We start from the raw sequence: 18,522 nt of genomic DNA, 5'->3' as shown, positions 1-18,522 counted from the left end.
ATTTAAATTGATGTGGAGAACTTCTGTAAAGCTTTTTGAAAAGCAAAGATATTAATAAGGGAAAGTTTCACCAGCAACCTCTCTCATCATTAAACAGGCATGAACAGCAACAGCCCGGAGGAATACAGGCAAGGAATGCGCGGTGATTGGTGAACTCCTTTGGGGCAATTTGTTTGATCGCTCTGACTAGAGAACAAGGAAAATATTCTTGATCAAGCAAGATGTACTAATAGCAAACTCATGTATTGTGTGATGAATGGAAATAGAATATCTGGGAGATGTGGGCCAAATGGTATTTCTGATAACATTTGCCTAGTAAGGACTTTGCGAAGAAATTGAGAAATTACAGAAATCTAAGGTAAAGCATAGTACCTGTGTAGTACAGGTTTGATCAGTGAGAGTAACCAACAGAGCCCAGGGGAGAGAGCCCGTGGGAATGTTGAGATATAGGTACACAATCTAGAGATATGCTGTTGACGAACATTAGTGAAACACTAGAAAGTGTGAAAATTACCTGGGATTCACTGAATCATTTTTGTGCAGTTGCACTTGTGAGGACTCTAATATTACTGATCACATACCACCACTTAATGACTACCATAAGGATAAATGTGGAGATATTTCAATACTGCTCAATTCCATTATTGCGCGCCTACTGAAAATGAGAAGTATATTAAGAAATCTTAAGAGTTAATCATCCCACTCTGAACACAGTGCCCAGTTTAGCACTGCAGCGTCATTAGGGCAGGATTGTTTTAGTTGCCACTATCACTTGAAATTAAAAATGAAAAACAATGGGAACAAGAGGAAGACCACGGAATAAAGTCAGAAGAAAGGACAGTATTCAAGAAACTCTGATGGAAAGCAAGTGACAGGCTGGCAAGTGAAATTCTAATTGGGAAGCTGATGAAATCCACAGCTTTGTTCAGAACAACAAGGAGAGGGCAAAGATGAAAGCCACATTCATTGTAAGACTACGAGATCCTGTAGCATCTTGCCATACACTGTGCAGAGTCTCTAGGAACCCTTAAGGCATCTGTGTGGAGGAGGACGAGTGCATCTTACACTTGATCTGTGCATATTGTGAAAAACTATAGGTGGGGACAAGCCGTGCATGTATTCCATGTATGTGTCTAGCAAAAGGTGGTAAGGGTCAACTCAGTGTGGAAAAATAAAGGTCAAGAACCAAAACCAACCCGGCAAGCATTTTCCAACAAGCTCCACATTGCACTATAAGGGTGAACATAGCAAGGAAAACCGACTATCTCAACAGATTTTGATAGGATCTTCCCCCTCACTAACAAAGACATTTTTGTAATTAAAGATTTATTGGCTAAAAAGCTACATGATGTGGAGGTGTCTCTGAAGGTTGTAGTGTTGTGAGAGCAATGACAGAACACCTGTGGCTCCTGATGGACTCAGTAGAACTGTGACATAAGTGTTAGAGCATAGTAAAATAAAATCCAGGTTTAGTGGACGAATAAAAACATGTTATACTAAGGTTCATTTGTGGCGTGGTCATTAGCGAGTACCAAGGCTGAGAGGATGCTACAAAGGTGACAAACCAAACTGTAGAAAGATTGCCTAGCTAGAGGAGAAGAGTAGGGAGGTTCAAGTCACCGCAGGCGGACACCTATTCTTAATGTATGTGCCTTCTGTACTCAACAGGGCTAAGGTTAAAAGGCTGCTACGTCATAGCCCATCTTTGGTGCCATACTTCATCTTTGGGCACGCTCAGCACCATTGATATTTATTAGCTCATAGTTTATTGAATTCAATTTGGTCTCCTCATGTGATCTCTGAAGATCAATCAAATGTTGCATGTAGTATTCATAGCTTGCCAGGTATCTAGAAGCAATATTTCACAAAAGCATCCATGTCGTGATGAAGAAAAACTGAACACAAAGCAGACAGCCATGTTTGCCATAAAAGAGGCAGTGCCTATCTCAGACAGTGTGCCCCAAGGAGTAAATAATTATATAGGTTCCTATTACACCATTTTTAACTTTGGAAACTATAGCAATACATCCCAAGGGTAAAGAATAAACAATTGTCTAAACTAGTTAATATTAAAAGCCGTAAAACTAATTTTTTCTTATAGGCGGCCTTAAAAGTCAGTAGGCAAAAAAACAAATCTAAAAAAAAACAGAAAATATGTCTTCAGGGGAGTCATAGCCAGGCAAGGGTCTGGACCTCAAAGAGGCAGGAATCGAAAATGTGAGTTAGCATTACAACATTGCTCGAATTTACAGTTTTCTTAGAATTTAGTGGACTAATTAATTGAAATCCTTTCAGCAAGAGCTAACTACAGGTGAAGGGAGTACGAAAAACAAAAAGTTTTTTTTGTTGGTTTTTTTTGTGAAGTTTTGTATATAGTGCGAACTAGACCCGGAGGTATCAGAGTGCTTTACATGAGCATCAGTTACGTTACAGGCGAACATATTCATTTATTTATTTATTTTATTTTATTTTAAAAAGTTATGGGTGGAATACTTGAACTTATTTCTTCCACTGGTAATTATCCACATGCTACATTCCAGTATTTGATTGAGGTCCAATAGTGTCAGACACCTGGAACTCTCTGCAGCATTTGACACGGTCTCACACCACATCCTCATCAAGCACCTGCATGAGATTGGCATCTAAGGACCCACTGTCCGGTGGATGTGCTGCTTCTTAACTGATAGAACACAAGCTGTCAGCCTAGCACTTTACTCCTTGAAAGCCCACAAACTCACCTGTGAAGTGCCTCAAGGTTCATCTCTCAGCCCAACCCTCTCCAAATCAAACATAATCTCTCAGACCAAAATCATCCCAGCACACAACATAAATATCCTCTCCAACTCTGGCAACAAACACCTCATACTCTTCCTCCCACACAAACCCCGGCACAATAAACAAATTCACCTCCTGCATGACCAAAGTAGCCAACTGGATGAAAGCCAACTCCCTCAAGTTCAACACTGACAAGCCAGAAGTAGTGATCATTGTCAAGAACATTTCGCCATGGGACTCCAATTGCTGGCCAGCCAAACTCTGACCCACTCCTAGCACCTCGATACCTGAGGATCATCAACAGCTAACTTGACATGATTGCACTAGTCAACACAGTCAGTGCGCCCTGCTTCCACACCTTAAAGATGCTGAGGAAGGTCTTCAAATGGCTCCCAAGCAACACCAGAAAAAACATTACTGATGCCTTTGTCACCAGCAAGTTGGTCTACGGAAACACCCTCTATGCAGGGATCTACTAGCAAATCACTAGAAGACTACAACACATCAAGAACTTGTCAGCTAGATTCAGCCTCTATCTCCCACACAGAACTCATATCACACCACAACTCAGGGATCTCCTCTGACCCCTGATACACTATCTTCCTCATTTCCAACTCCTCACACACATTCAAGACACTACACAACTTAGGCCTCACCTACCTCAACAGTCACATCTCCTTTCACCAACCTTTCAGACACCTCTGCTCCACAGGAATCCACACAACTCATGCATTCCAAGAACCAAGTAAGGTGGACCGGCATTACCATACGTCGCTCCTAAAGCGTGGAATGACCTCGCACCACTCCACATCAAAGCATCCTCCTTTCTACTTGAACTCCACAAGAAACTGATTACCTTGCTTTTCAATTAACCAACCTACTCTAGGCTAGGCTAGGAACACCCTCCTGCTTAAAGCTAGGATGCCCTCACTGATCACTGTGCAATTTACAAAGACACAAAACATATTTTGAGGTGGGCTTTCATATGTGCTCCCAGCCAACAGCACTGAAGATTTTTGAAGTTCCAGGGCAGCAGCTTGTACTGAGGACTTCAGAGGGTGATGAACATGCTCATATTGGCATAGCTTCCACTTATGACTCAATTCCAGTAATGGCTTTTTCTCATACTGAATACAAGTCTCAAATTAGTAGTAAAGATGTCTTGCACTTAAAAATGAGCAGTGATTTTTTTTCTTCAGTTCTTAATTTCCTTGACTTTGTTGCCTAGCAGTTTCTACAAGACATCTTATAAGATCACTACATCTATCTACCCCAAAACTCTTGTTCCATGTATTGTTCCCAAAACACATTACCCTCTGGAGTGCTGCTAACAGAATCAGGGCTTCAAGGAGCTGCAGAGAGAGGCTCCCCAATTGATTATCTGTGTCCTAAAACCATACGTTTTTGTTTGTATTGTGACAACATATGTGCATACATATGTTGGTACTACAAATAAACCTCTACAAATAATAGAAGAGGTAAATGCATGTCAGCATTTTCAGAAAATATTCTCACACAATAAATATTAGGATTCATCCATTCTTAGGAGAAATAAAACGTGTATTAAGACCTAGAACTGCAACCAACTATTGCAAATGAATTATAGTATAATTCTACATATTCTAAGGAATCCATAGATGGGCTCCTGACTACTTATATTCTGGTTTACCTCTCAAGAAAACTCACCAACACCCCAGATTTTACATGAAAATTTGCCGAAGTTCACATTTTTGCTGTAGTGCGTTTTCCAAAGTTCACATTTGCACAGTGGTGCATTAATATAGACAAACGTCAAACAGGATGGCAGGTGTGGAAGCAGATATTGATGGTCAAATTTATCAAAACATTGCACCAGGGTTGCATCACAAAAGTTACTCAAACAGGTGCAAAGTGTTGATTTGGGGTTTACTTTCTCGCGCAAACACGTTTTGTGCTAAATAGTGGTACCAAAATAATGCAATACATTGTGTTAAGAGTGCTTCCCATGAGTGGTAGAAGAGCGTTCCCATACAACCACCCATTTTTTACACAAATCCCTAGCTACTAACAATGGTAGACAGGGATTTGTGACAACAATGCACCTGTCCTCAATGCTGAAGGAAGGCATAATGTTACAGAAAAGTTTTCTTTTCTCAAAACTTTTCTAACTTTCCATGTGTGCTATACACATACAACGTTAGTGTTAAATAATTTCAAATCATAGTATTTTGTACTAGAAGGGTCCCATTCTAATACAAAAACTATGCTTGACAACACCCGTAAAACGTTGCACTATAATGTTAGTGTGTGTACGTTGGTGCAAGTCAGTATTAAGTGTGCCAGCGCAGGGAGAGAGGAAAGTAGTGCTACTTCGTAGTAGATATGGTGCTGTTCTGCTCTCCCCCTTTCACATATCTCCATGCAGAACCTCGCCATGCAGCAAATTTGGTGCTATGCTGCATTGTGTGAAACCATAATAAATTTGGACCTTAGACTTTGAGTTCCTTCAATGTATAATTGGGCTTAGATTAGGGTGGTCTATACGGTTACCAAACCCAAGTGTCGTATTTTTAGAAAATCTTGTAGCAGAATAACTAGCATGCAACTCGGATTCGATAATATAAAACAATTGTGCGAGGGCCGGAACCAAAATTTAGGAAAAATATTGATTTAGCACTTCGGCATACACCACTAAATCCAAATGTAGGTGGAGCTTCTAGTCACTGGTGTATATTTGTAAAGGCTGACAGTTCTTTTGTGGTTACTTCACAAAGGAATGAACATGCCATTGGTGCAGTTGAACTTGGGTAGTTATTCCTCTATAAATTGCTAGTGTAGGGATTTTAATAAGTAAGGGCCAGATGTACTAACATTCGATTCACAAAAAGTGGTCGCTTACTGTGCACCAACCATTTTTTAAATCCAATGAGATTTTGCAAACCAACCTATTAGGTCAGTTCCCAAAATCACCATTTGGAGTAGTTCACAATCCAATCTACTGCATAAATATTAATGATAATAATGAATGAATTCCATCACAGGGATGGTGGCCTGCTGGGGTCAGCAGACCACGGTGTCTGTGATCACATTTGAATTCAAGTGGACCACTGCCTGCTCCACAAAACAACTTTTTTTATCATTCACAAAGCGGAATGTGTCCCAGATGAACCCCTTGCCCTTTGTGAATGTGTTATCGACTCCTTTGAGGAGTCAGTAACTTTTCAATGGTTTGCAACTGAGATTCTGTTGCAAACCATTGCTACATTGTGTTTAAATCTCCCTAAATGCTGCCCTTCTAAATTGCAATTCGTCATGCATTTCTAAATCCATTTGCGATTTTATACCCATTTACCGTATCACAAAAAGGATATACTACATAGTAAAAAGCCATTTAGCAGTTGCAAACACTGTAATTTAGCACATATTAGGGTTTGCAACCTCTGAATAGCTTAGTATATCTGGCCCCAAGTGTTATAGTAGCCACATTTTCTAAAGCTGGTGGAGCACAAACGGTATGATGCCTGCCTCATTTGATGATAACATACATAATTCTAAAGATGCAACAAACCCATCATTGTTTTATATTTTACTCAATATTCGATAGGTACAGATCTCTAAGTATACAAAAAGAGGGACGAGGGGCGAATTAAGGTCTAGCATGCACACCCCCAGAGGTACAGGTACATTCAGATATATGCAGTTCCTAAAGAAAAGGAGAGGTCATACGCTTCTGATGTATCAAGTCAGGGGATCTGCTCCATCAGGACAAAGAGCACTCACACACCCCAAGGGGTGTCATGTTTCATCATCGAGCAGCTCCTCGTTGGGCTGGTGCTGCAATGCCCAACAGGTCCCGCAGGGGGGCTGGTTGTCGTAGATCTTTTGATGCTGCCGAAGGGAAGTCTGAGGTGCTGTGTGAAGGTGCTGTTAGTGAGTAGAGTGGTGTGTAGTGAATCTAAAAAATTACTAGAGATAATTCAGAATATTAATTTTAATGTTTGGATCACTCTTTTATAATAAAAACAGGTGGTGGCCAAAAGTGGATATAATGGTCCACGTTGGCTCTAAAATTAAGTGTAGCTGAACATGTTTTTTGCCAATAATGTGTCAAAAGTGATTGCAGAAATTCTTCAGGACTATAAAAATGTGAAAGCTAGACTACTAAGTGTAGGCCAATCAGAAGTACAGGTGTTCTCCAAAGCTGTACCTTACCCCAGCTGTAAATGGTATATAGTATACCTTTAGACAATCAGTATATGAACCGACCTAGAGGGAACAGAGGAGGAAAAACAAGAGAAAAAAATCAAGCGGCAGCTTTGAGTCAATGCACATACGTTTGCATGCAGTGCTCAAATAGATCTGCATGCTGAGGATAATGCCTCATGAAGGTACATGTAACTTAGTCGGCGTGTCATATGGCGAGCCAAACAGACAAAATCTTGTGCCAATTCCCAAGCGTAACCTGAAATAATAATGAAATAACATGTTTAAAAATGATTTAAAATACTGATACGCAGTGTGAGGACAGAATTTGGACTGTTCCCTTCAAAATTGACGAAAACAAGGGGTCTTACCGCCTTTAAGGTGGGATGTGACCCCACAGTCGGTAGCGGAGTTGGGCTGATTAGCGTCGAACCGCCTGAAAAACACATAAACAGACACACATACTGATATACCGAGCCCTGTAGACTGGAGTCTGTTGTTGAATGTACAAGGTGAGGAATTATATTAAGATCCGGTGTATACTCAAGGTAGTTGCTAATGCTTATAGCGTGCGACCTACACTGATCTCTGCTACCGCGTTTTACGGGCGGAGCAGGCACAGTAAAGAGTATAGCAGTCCAGTGTGCCAGAGCTGCTTGGCCTGCAACTCTAGACTGTTAATTGACTTTTGGCGAGGCAGAAGTCCGGCGCCATATTAGAGCGAAGTGGACTTCCGTGTTAAAGTAATGGCTAGAAATGTGAAAAGCCATGGGGAGAGTTATTGACGAAGGTGATACGTTGCGTAAGTGACTCCTGATATAAAGAGCCATCAAATATGGTTATGGGTCTCTAAAATATCTTAAAAAGGAGTATTAAATGTATGGGGGTGCCAATGGTGGGCCGTCTCACATGCAGTTGTCAGCAAGTGGTGGGTTGGCCAAGGCATTTAATCCCCAAACTGCGCAAAAGCAACTATGTGTTTGTCACTGGTTTGTTGTGTGTCCGATGACATTTAGTGAGTAGTAGGTGTGGGAAAGTACCACAATATCGGGGTTTTAATTAAGTGGGAGGCATGACCCCCATGTACTAGCCCTGAGCCATTCACAGTATTGACTCATCATAGATGGAAAGGGGCTGAGAGAGGGTGTTAGCCCAAAGAAAGGCTATGTCAGAAGGGGATCATTGTGGTGTGTGCACTGGGGAGGGGATGGTACAGTACCTCCTAGTAAGGTCTCAGACACGTATCTCGCCCCATGTTATATTATCATTGAGACCTGTCAGATGTGTGGACAAACGAAAGATCCATTTCTGTTCATTTCAGAACAGATTGGTCTTGGTTACGTTAGGGTGTGCCTCCAGCTCAGCCCAACGCATGTCATCAGGGGACTGGAGCACATCAGGTAGTGAGTGCTTTTTCTGGTGGTGTTTTTTTTTAAACGTATACCACTGCAGTGTTCCATGATTCTTGTTTTTACTACTCGAGTGGTCATTCCTAGATAGCGTTTGCTACAAGGGCAGGTGATCATATATATATATACAGGTCTTAGAATTGCCATTTGTGTGGGACCTTTGTGTCCATACCAGGGTATCGTCCAGTTGGATCGTCTTTGAAGGTTCAGTATGGGCACAGACCCCACATGAGTCACAGGGAAAATGTCCTGCATAGCGGGGAGCCCCCATAAAGGTTGTTGTGTGGGGTTTGCAGTGATCCTGGGTCTGCTGTGAACAATAGTGTCTTTGATGTTATAGATTCATTTGAAAGCAAACCTTGGGTATGGGTATTCGTGTCACCCTGTTTGTAAAATGCACCAGTGTTTCCTGGTGATTTTCTTTATTTTGTTTGCTTGTGGGATAAAGGAGGTCACACATCAAAATTTTGTTTGGGACCAGGGGTCTTTGTTCAAGTAATGATGCCCTGTTGTTGTTTCGAGCCCTCTTACATGCTGTTTTGACAACACGGGCGGGTAGTGGTGTGCCTCCAGATTAGCTGTAAGATCAAGCGCTTGAGGTTCGTAATCTCTGGGGGAGCTGCAGTTACGGCGGAGTCGCAATGAATTGACCGAGGGGTAGGTTATCCCTGAAATGTTTGGGGTAATGGCTGTCATACCGTAAGAGGCTGTTACTGTCTGTTGGCTTTTGTATGTAGTAGTCTGAAGGCGGCCATCTTCAAGAGTGATCAGTAGGTCCAGAAAGGGGAGGTTCTCAGAGGACACGTTCTTTGAAAATCATAAGAAGGGGTTCAGGGAGTCGATCCATTCACAGAAGGTGTTGCAGGCATTAATGTCTCCCCGCCAGAGGACAAGTGGGTACAGATCTCTTTTATCTGTTTGGCTGGCTTGGAAGCTAGTCCCTAGTAGGTGCAGCTTACCTATAGAGCTCATATTGTACTATGATTTTGGGTCATATACCTCTACCTTTCTTTGCATTCTTATAACTCTGATGGAGGTAAAAAAAAACTGTTGTACTGAGGCAAATACTCTTTTTCTAAACTTTTTTCTTTCTAAGGCCCTCCTTATTAAAGGAAGTGACCCGATTAGGGCCACCCGGGTCACTCAAGACCACCTCTCAGCCTTCCTCACGAATGGAGAGTCGGTCAGACAGTAGAGAATACATACCAAAAGTATTTATTGAAAGTATACTCAAGTTGAGTCCGGTCTGACCAGCCTCCTTAGATTGCTGCAGAGGGACTGACTTCTACCACCAGACAACGTATAATGTACATTTTCAGGATCACTAAAGACATGCCCAGACTGGACATTTCCAGTTAGTAGCTCGTGAACAATGGAGATACAGAGGATGAGTTGCAATCCCAGGACCAGGTACATGTTATCTCAGCGTGAAGGTTACTCTGTCTGCACCCTGACGCTCTTAGGGTGGGAGCAGGCCTATATAGTGAGAAAGATATGCGATGACGAAAACAGTCTATTCATTAGCACAGCAAAGCTCAACCTTGGAGAAATACAAGAAAAGGGAAAAATAATATAGCCGCTTTCGCTGAGGCAGAAACATGTTGAACTACATTGGCATGTGTAAAAATGTAACCTCGTTTTAATTTGTTCTTGAGAAAATTGCAATGAATGAAAGGAGCATCAAGGCGCCTAATCAGAAAAAAGAAATTCATAAAAAGGCAGTATCAAATCTAAGAGTAGGCATTGGCAAATAGCCACGTCTTAAGGGCCTTCCTAAAAACATGCATGGAGGGAAGAGATTTAATTTCCAAAGGCAGAATGTTCCACAACTTAGGGGCCAAAGTTGAGAAGGCTCTGCCACCCCACTTAGCTTTACGGATCCTGGGGACTAATAGCAGGGATTTATTGGCAGACCGGAGGGTTCTGGAAGGTGTATAAGGGACCAACAGGTCCATTAAACCTCTGGACCTATTGGTGGCCAAAGCCCTGTAGATCAATGACAGGGACTTAAAAGAGATCCTGGGCTCAATTGGGAGCCAATGTAAAGTCCTTCTAGCGGCCTGAGCAGAGGCCCTTTGGGCAAGTCCAGTACAAGTTTAGCAGCGGCATTCTGCACCATTTGAAGTCGCATTGTTAATGCCTAAATAAAGAGCATTACAATAATCGAGTCTGGAGCCTATCAATGCCAAGACAATTTGTTTCCTAGCTTGAAGGGACAAATAGTGTCTGATCTTTCGTAGAATGTTTATGAGGCCCCAGCAGGTAGAGATGGTCCTCTTTACCTGTTGGTCCATCCTCAAGAGGGGGTCGATCAGGACTCCTAGATTTTTAGCCAGAGTCGTTGGTGTCGGACACACACCCATAGAGGAGGGCCACCAATCCGCCGACCAAATATCCTCCTTTCCACCAAACACCAGAATCTCTGTCTTTTCCCCATTGAGCTTCAATGAATTACAGATCATCCATTGAGCGACTGCCTTCATACAATTCCTAAAATTGGAGGCAGCAGAGATGGCAAGTTGGGCAAAAGACAGCAATATCTGTGTATCGTCGGCATAGGAGATTACCTCCATCCCAAAAGATCTAATAAGCCTGGCAAGTGGGGTCACATAGATGTTAAAGAGGGTCGGACTTAATGCCGACCCTTGAGGGACCCCACAATGCACGGGAAGGGATGGAGACAAAAACTCCCCCAGCTTTACTCTCTGTTCCCTCTGATTCAGGAAAGATGCCAGCAAACTAAGTGCCGGCCCCTCCACCCCTATCTCTCTCAGCCTCGATGTTAGGACTGAGGGAGACAGGGTATCAAACGCAGCCGAGAGATCCAACAGGATAAGGAGAGTAGTCTGGCCCTTATCTACTCTGGTGCGGATGGTATCAAGCACAATGGTAAGGGCAGATTCGGTACTATGCTCTCTCCTAAATCCATGTTGCGAGTGGTCTAACCGATCAAAGGTTTCCAGAAAGTCTGCAAGATGCTGGTTAAGATGAATTTCCAGCATCTTGGCAGGAGCTGGGAGCAGCGAGATGGGGCGGAAATTTTTGAGAACCCCCGGATCTAGTGTAGATTTTTTTAATAGGGGTTTAACCACCGCTTTCTTCCATTGAGAGGGGAAAATCCCTTCCTTCATTGCCCTGTTCATAATACCCAATAAGGGAGGCAAAAGGCAGTTCTTACATTGTTTAAGAAGTTTCAAAGGACAGGGGTCTAGAGGGGACCCCGACCGAATCTTAGACAAGAGGACTTCAAGTTCCAATAAGGAGAGGGATGGAAAACTGGACAGACACCCTGAGGACACCTCCTCTGGTAATGGTGACAGAGTGACAGGAGAACATAGAGAGGTAGATAGAGTTACCTTTTGGAGCTCTAAAGCTGAATGTATATCCACAATCTTAGAATTAAAGAATTGTGCAATATCATTACAGAGCTGCTGTGAGCTGACCACGGGGTCAGGCGTCTTTAGTGAGATAAGCGTGTCTACAATTTTAAAAAGGTCTTTCGGTGTAGAGAGAGAGGAAGTAAGAGAGGTGAAATACTCTTGTTTGGTTCTTATTACCTCCTCCTTATATTTCTTTAGAAGGATTTTATGACTATCCCTCTCACGCAAATCCCAACTAGATCTCCAGAGACGTTCCTGTCTCCGTAATCCCTGCCTGAGAAGTCTTAATGATTCAGAGAACCAAGGAGCCGAGGGAGTTTTTCTAGCAGAATAGCGTCATGTGGCCGGGGCCAGATCATCAAGGGCTGTTTTGATACCGTTCTCCAACCTCTCTACTGCAGAGGTTACATCCTCCCCTGGGGAAATCAATAACCCCGATAATCTGGGGGCGAGCACCGTATTAGTTAGATTTTTTAAATTACGTCTGGGTTCCATCTTGCTAGACTCGTTTCCCTTACTGCTAACCAAGGCAGTCGTTAAAACCAAAGGGATGGCATAGTGGTCAGACCATGAGAGAGGGAAGGGCATCTCAGTGGCCAGCCGAGTGTCATTAGAGAATACACCATCAAGCGTATGACCGGCCTTATGGGTGGAACCTTTAACTAACTGTGTCAACCCACAACCAGAGAAGATATCCAAAAGAGATTTAGTTTCAGTTAACTCCAGGTTTTCCAAATGGAAGTTGACATCCCCAAGAACGGTAAAATGGTCACAACCAAAATGTGACTCTAGGATGTTGAGCACCTGATGGCCAAAGTCAATTTTAGTACCCGGGGGTCTGTAAATAAGAAAGCCCTTAAACGGCACTCCGTATGATCCATTGATGGAGAACTGGGGAGCCTGAAATTAATCTTGAAAATCCTCCAAGGGAGTAATATGGCAGGACAAATAGTCCCTATAAAGGATACCAATCCCTCCCCCCATCCGACCCACTCTATCCATCCTCACTAGAGTGTAGCCTTCCGGAACTGCCTCAACAAGATCCGGACCTGAGGAATCCTTAGCCCAGGTTTCAGTTATAAAAACCCAGTCCGGGACTCTAGCCAATACAAAATCCTTGAAGGCAAGATTATTTTTAATCAAGGACCTTGCATTTAAAAGAAAACCCTTAATGGTCCTCACACTAGTTCCAGACTTAGGACTCGAATCAACAGCAGGAGGAATTGGCCCTCAAGTAGAAGACCGAAAACATTGGCAGCTGGGGGAGGTTAGGAACCCTTCCGGGACGTACCCATGATGGCATGAAAGTTTGGACGGTTTCAGAGCGATGAACTCCTGCCTCGTGTAGCCAATCACCGTAGTCGCCCGGTCATTAAGTTCTGTCCGTCCACCATCCAGCCCGTCCTTAGCGCGGACGGGCGCAGACGGGCTGGACTCTGGCGTGACTCCGGCGTCACTACGGCACACACGCTGTGCGCACACGCTGCGCGTCTGCATGTGAAAAATATATAGGGCTATGACCAGAACCACCTGACAGCTGGAGCACTATGTCGCGTCTGGTCCTGACAGCGTCCCCTATCCAAGATGGCGCCTAAAATGCACGAAAAGGGCGCATAACGCGCTGGGGGTAACCCGCTAAAGCAGCGGTGAGGGCCCAGTTTAGAGTGCAGGTGAGAGTGATCTATTAAAAGCAGGGGAGAATAACCGAATAATTATAACGAAAATACTAAATGGGGTACTTTTAAAAATGCTATCCGCGCCTAGAAATCAATGCGCAGCGCTTAGAATTGAGCAGCCTTGAGATGCTATCCTGCCTTTGAGAGCCCCTTATGTAAGCTTTCCCCGGTGATTGCCTCTAACCAGAACCACCTGACAGCTGGAGCGCTACGTCGCGTCTGGTCCTGACAGCGTCCCCTATCCAAGATGGCGCCTAAAATGCACGAAAAGGGTGCATAACGCGCTGGGGGTAACCCGCTAAAGCAGCGGTGAGGGCCCAATTTAGAGTGCAGGTGAGAGTGATCTATTAAAAGCAGGGGAGAATAACCAAATAATTATAACGAAAATACTAAATGGGGTACTTTTAAAAATGCTATCCGCGCCTAGAAATCAATGCGCAGCGCTTAGAATTGAGCAGCCTTGAGACATTTTGCTTTCTAGAATTTTATTGTAGTGAGTGTGACCATGACAACTGCATGACTCCTAAACCAACTGACAAATGCACGGTCTTTGTTATATTAATATTCAAAAATTAGAAGCAGCGTTAGTTGAGCTGCGAAATTTGTGTGGCACTCATCACTATTTCTTACTTCATTTGTGGCAGTTTTAGGATCTAGAAGCAGGGTCCGCTGGTGCACCCATAGGAGTTCTCTTGGTTTACACTGCATAATATATTAAGCACTCTGCTGCTTTGTGCCTGTATATTTATGCAGACTACAGGGTTTGTGTCAGTAAAATTTCTAGCTGAGGATAACCCTGGCACATTCCTCCATTCTCCACCTATTTTGGTGGAGAATGGAGGAACCTTCCCATGCAAATGTTTACTGTGAATCCCGATCCACCAGAACATCAACGTAGGGCGAGTGGTCTCAGAATTTGTTTGTTAAAGGGTGAGGTATCACACAAACAGATATTCACTTAGGGGTCATGATTTTATCTTTGCAAAAGTGATGCATTCTCTGATTATCTTATTATGATTTAAATGTTCTAGCTCTTCTTATTCTTAGACAACAACAACTGGTAGGCGCTCACACCAAATATGCCAATTTTGAAATCCAAAAAAATCCATGGGTGGGTGCTTACCCACACTGAATGACCCACATTCCTTGCTGGAAATCAGTTCCATTTTCTCTGTCTGGTAATTAGCACAGGTCCTCCCACATATATAGAAATATCTGGGTTCAGAAATGTATTTGCCTGTGTTATTCAAGAGTGGAGAAATCAGGTTATAGTATGGGTGGGTTTCGTGGTCCTAGTCCAAAGTACAGAATTGAACTTCTCTTAGCTAAGTAGGTTGGTGCCATCTTGGGTTAGTGAAAGTCAACCAAGCCTAGAACTAACTTCCCACACCAGATTTCGGAAAGATGACATCTCACATCTGCTGTCTACAAGCTACAACTGGTGAATGCATGTTTTGTATTATTATATTATGTGTTATTCAACTACCAGAAGCCTTATTTGCACCGTTTGCGCTTGTATCTACCAATGCTTGATAAAATATTGATTGGTGGAGTGGTTGGGGAGAGAATAATTTTCTCTGGGCATTGGAGGTCAAATACATGAGTCAAGGAAATTGGCAACATGTTGTGGCTCATTTCAGTTTACCATTTGTGTGTGTTATTGCCGTAAACAGCTCCTGATGCAGCAGGCCTTTCTTTGATACCTACTTTGAAAATATGTTTCAGTATTTTGGAACATTGACCCAGATTCATGAGTTTGGGCTTGTTCGCCCTCTTTAGGATTGTCAGGTACACTTGAAATGAACAGTCTGAAAGGTTTATCATGCTAGGTTGATGTGAACACAACAACACCACATGGACTTTCGTGCTCAGTTTCTGAGATGGTTTTCCTCCTTTCTCACCAATAGACACCAAGTGGAGAAGATTGGGAAATACATCTGAGGAAGATCTGGATCTCTTACAGTGTACTTCATAGACTTAGCCAAAACTGCTCTCCTTCACCCCAAATTTATTTTTGAAATTAGAAGAGTTCTCGCCCTCGCTCTCTTTCCCACTGTAAATCTGCCCTGCTTCACCGCATATTCTACCCTCACACCACAGAAGAATCGGATGCCGTGTCGATGAATTATTAGCTTCACTCGCTCAAAAACATTAATCGCCGGATCTCCTCTGGCAAGCTCCAAACAGCAGAGAAAGCTCTTATATGTCACCAGAGCAGCCTTTGGAAATGCTATCCTCGTATCTGTTCCACAGTTCTCATTTGCACCTCTCAAATCAGTATTCCTTTCGGATACCAGACTGATCACTGTAACATGAGAACTCAACATCTTCCCTCACTTTGTGACCTCTATTGGCTTCCAATAAAAGTGAGGATCAATTTCAAATTAGCCTGCCTGACCTATAAACCCATTCACCTGAACCATCATCCTTCTTTATTCGATCTGTTCTTGATATAATGTGTCAAAGAGATCTCAGAAGTCCAAACTCTCTACAACTGAAAGTAACAAGAGTCAGAACTTCTTTTCAGCAGAAGCACTCTTTTCTTGAGCCTCGAATACTGCTAAAAACACTTTGCCTCTTAAAATTCGAACAAAACCCACTATTTTCACTTTCAGAGTGCCCATAAATACCCAGCATCCCTGCCTTTTCTTAAAGTAATACTCCCGCCCTTCCTAAAACCCGTCAATGTCATTCTAACCTTTGATGTTCTTTATGTGTTCCATGTAAGATCCATACTTTTACTTTTGCACTTCAGGTTTTTCAAAAATGTTATTCTCGAAATAGGTCATGGGAATGAATGAGTCTTCCGTTAGGTACTGTAATATCTTTAGTGGAGCAGTTTAAAATCGGTAAATATATACATTGCTTTCATTTATGCTTGCAGAGGTACTTGTCGGGGGCACATTGTTTCACTTGTGGCTGCATTTGTTACACCACTGAGCTTCACACAAATGCCCCACGTCCCGCACCAAGTTGTACTTCCACTTTCCTCACAGCAGCTTCCACTCAAAACACAGACCGAGGGCGTGTCCTCCCAGATAGACTCCATGCTTTTGAGGGAGGGTGGGGTTCTGCAAAGTGGCATCCACTGCACACGCTATGCCTCCAGTTTCAGTTATTCTAAATGAAATAGACTTACCATTCAGATTTTTAAGGCAAAGCAGAAAATTAATGAGGCAGCCATCTTGAAACAGACGTTTCCATACATTCATTATACCAGTAAAAGAATCAATACCTAGATTCATGCTGCTTTAGTAGATTATTTACGTTTTATAACTTTCAGGAGGATTCTGTCGCAGTTATGAATAAATAAGTAAGAAAGACGTCTTGTTTCAATCTGGATGAAAAGTAGTGAAGCATGGAATTGTTCATTTTGTATTGCGAAATATGATTGGCTGGTATCTCTTATGAAAATATCGGGTAAGGGTATTCCTCGAGCGAAAAACGTAATGTGATACTTGGAGAGAAGAGTTCAGGAAAAGAAATGTCGCCTGCGAGACTGAAACATCCTTCGAAATAAGTTAGCACCACCCCTTCAGAAATCACAATATTTCATACTGATCAATGAGCGCAACCTCCAGAGAGGTGTACAACCTTACAGCCCGTGTAGCTCCCTCGTGAGGGTAGTTCTGTATTATGATGAACTCAAATTGGCAATTATTTAACATGCATGCATTATTGACTAAAGCCTCCAAACACCCTTCACAGTAGGATAAATGTATATTTTCTTTAATTTGCGTTTCATTTTATTTTTAATTTACTTTCACATTTTTTTAATGATATTCCACCATTGACTGCTTCAAATGAATGAGTTGCTTGTGTATAACAGCGCATCTCTACCAAACTCATCGTTGAAATAGATAGGACATATCAGTAAAAGGCAAGCTTTGTATGGGTACCACCATGGTCTTAGCAAAAATCATGCTGTAGTTGGTACAGTGTTACTGTGCATACGTGGAGTCTCTCTTTTGACATCTGCAGAGTCTGGTTTTCTACGCTATGTGTTCTTGTGAAGATAAATAATTTGGTGGTTGCTGAATGTAGAATCTTTTCTTCCTCCTTCTGGTGTGGAGATGTGGGTGTTGCTGTTCTACCCTGCGTGATTTTGCAAAGGATCGCCTCTTCTCTACGTGGGAAAGCCGCTCCTTTTAAACTGTTCCATGATGTTGCTCCACTTTTCTCCATCCACTTTTCCCAACTCAAAAATGCACCCCTGCAATGAACAGGTCAATTTCAACCCCATACAGGCTGGATCTTGCACTTCAGTTCTATCAAGTTAAAGAGAGGTTGGTAGAAAGACCTAGTTGTGAGACAGGAGGCAACGTTTTGAGAGTCTGGGTTCATTCTTTAGAGACGGAAACACGTGTGATCTAAAGAAGTATTTTAAGCAGGAAGTTTTCTGAATCTCCTAAACGTCAGAAAATTATAAATCCTTGATTTCAACTTCAAAAATATATTATGTCTTAATCAGGCTCATATGTGAACGAAGGAAGTGTGAGACTTCATCTTATTTAGTGTCCATTCGCAGCCTCTACCTCTAAGTGGAGCACCTTTGCTCCACCACTTCCATATTTGAAGATTTGCCATATACTTTCAGAAAATACATGTAAATCACTAGGAGGGCTCATTTAAATCTATGCGCATCGTAAACTCCCATGTGTACTTCTCCTAATGTACACTTACTGTTCAGTAGGATATGTTTACAGATTCAGCACTTTTTGTGGCCCTAGGTACATAGCATCAGCATTAGAGTGGCGATCACTTTGGACAACTTGTAGAGGTAAAATGATAGGCTGCGATGTTTTGGGCATGTTTGACTGTCATATGCTTAGGTGGTGGTCATGGTAGTTTCTGCATGTCAGGCTGGACTGGGAACTAAAACTAGCCACACTCCCTTTTTCATTGCTTAATTTGTGAAAGAATACGTTTTGATGGCAAAAGTTTTACCGGCGCAACTGAATGTCGACTTGCTGAATATCAAGACTGTAGTGCCTTGAATCCACCTCATGCCGCTTTAATCTACTACCAAACACTCCCTGCCCCTTTATCTCACTCTTGCTAGTCCCTGATCTCTCCCTTTGTCACAGTTGCCCTGTCTTT

The 18,522-nt window shown here is 42.6% G+C and overlaps 1 protein-coding gene across 1 annotated transcript in view; it reads right to left on the bottom strand.

Moving 5' to 3' along the window:
* Positions 1 to 18,522, bottom strand: part of SLC17A8 (solute carrier family 17 member 8) — a 332,347-nt gene that overhangs the window by 265,684 nt on the left and 48,141 nt on the right. The gene's annotated exons all lie outside the window — the stretch shown is intronic.

The sequence above is a fragment of the Triturus cristatus genome, chromosome 4_1 (assembly GCF_964204655.1).
Source record: "Triturus cristatus chromosome 4_1, aTriCri1.1, whole genome shotgun sequence".
Taxonomy (NCBI): Eukaryota; Metazoa; Chordata; class Amphibia; order Caudata; family Salamandridae; genus Triturus; species Triturus cristatus.
Note: the sequence above shows the minus strand (reverse complement) of the source record. Positions and strands in the feature narration are given on the sequence as shown.